General features: G+C 36.0%; 1 long non-coding RNA gene across 1 annotated transcript; it reads left to right on the top strand.

The window, feature by feature from the left end:
- The first annotated feature begins 638 nt into the window (after positions 1-638).
- LOC141485012 (uncharacterized) lies at positions 639-1,840 on the top strand. Its single transcript, XR_012466951.1, has 2 exons — positions 639-828; positions 909-1,840. It is a non-coding gene; the product is annotated as an uncharacterized lncRNA (long non-coding RNA).

Here is a 1,840-nt window from a genome sequence, read left to right on the forward strand (position 1 = left end):
TAGGTTTACTTTTGTCCCAAGAAGCCAAAATTCAAATCAGTAAGATTCTGTTCTCCATAAGCAATTGAATCCAACAAGTGAGTTGAATGTTTTTACCAGCATCCAAATGCCAAGAATAAAAATTTCCTATTCTTAAAAAGATGATCATACTTGATTAATCCGAAAAATCGAGAAGTTTAGACATAAACTCGAAAATTAGCAAATGGCTACCAAAAGTATCACAACAAATTTTGAATTTCGGCGGCAAGACATTCACGGAACCAAAGTCGTCAATTCACCGTTCCGTGTTCCGTCGGAGCACGGAATCCTTAAAGGGATTCGAATATGTGTTCGAATATAATTAATGCGTTCGAATATATCCTTGTATAGTTGTTTGCAAAAACGGGAAATTAACTGTAAACGGTAACCGATCGAATCAAACTCGAATCCAGTTAAAATATTCATAATTCCTTTCCCTAACATCTACACCTTTCTCAGTTGATTCCAAATTTGTTAACAAATCCCTTGATTTATCTGTCAGTTTATAAATTTTATTCAACCGTTATTATAGGACTCCCCCTATAATACTGGCAGGGCAGGGAGCCTTGAGCTCCTGAGGCCACAAAGTTTCAAATGTGAGAAGATTTCACTTTTCTAATTGTAAACAATACCAAAATGTTCATAAGATATAAATTATATTACACCTATAGCACAAATGTTTCAATTCTAAGGGGACTTTAATGAACCCAGGCTCCCCAAGGAAAAAAGGAGGATGTCTCTTCGATACTTGAGACGTCGCTGTTTTGAAGTTATACTTTACCTTTGATATAGCTATATCGCCAGCTTACAGTAGGTTGAGAGAATGAATTCATCTACATAGGCATAAAAGCATATATCCTACACACTAATATTCTTCCCCTTTTGGGCAGGTTTGAAGAACATAAACCAACCGTCAACATCAAAGACTATGCCCCAGAGAGATGATGTGGAACCACCACATAAGAGACACAAAATGGACTTCCACAATGAATGTTATTCTGAATGCAGCTCAAAGCCCCCAAAACGAGGAAGAAAAATAATATATGAAAAATATTCCGTACAGAGAAGCATGTTTTTAGCGGTTGTCACTCGTCCAGATATATCATTCTCAGTGAGCAGAGTTAGCAGATATTTGGAAAATCCAGGAAAGCAGCACTGGAAAGCAGTCAAACGTATTTTCAGATACCTAAAGGGTACTAAAAGTTATGGAATTCTATACAATGGTGGGAGCAACGAATATTTAAAAGCGTATTCAGATGCAGATTTTGCAGGAGACATTGATACTAGATATTCAACAACTGGCTATGTTACTTTATTATCAGGTGTCCAGTTACATGGACATCTCAACGACAAAAGTGTTGCAACATCCACGACAGAATCTGAATATATTGCAGCTTGGGATGCCGCACGAGAAATAATATGGTTGAGAAGGTTGCTTAAAGAAATTGATGTTGACGTTTCAAATCCAACGGAACTTTTTGTTGATAATAGAAGTGCTATAAACTTGATGAGCTATAATGATCATCACAAACGAAAAAAATATCACTGTTGTTTACACCCAATCAGAAAACCAGTTGGCAGATATTTTAACCAAACCCTTACCACAGAAAAATTTTCAACAAATCGACAAGGTCTGTGGGTAACGTCTTCGAAGTGAACAAAGAGTGGGAGTGTTGAAGTAATCCATGTTCACTTCATTTCGATTGATCTTGTTTTTATGATTCCTTGGAAATCGTTGTTGATTGAATGAGTTTTAATGTCATTGTTAATACATATAAAATGTATCGTTTGTATATTCATGATTAAAACCTGGTTCAGTAGA

Source organism: Leptinotarsa decemlineata, unplaced genomic scaffold (assembly GCF_025532065.1).
Source record: "Leptinotarsa decemlineata unplaced genomic scaffold, Ldec_3_MD MMD2_tig00026306, whole genome shotgun sequence".
In the NCBI taxonomy this organism is placed as follows: domain Eukaryota; kingdom Metazoa; phylum Arthropoda; class Insecta; order Coleoptera; family Chrysomelidae; genus Leptinotarsa; species Leptinotarsa decemlineata.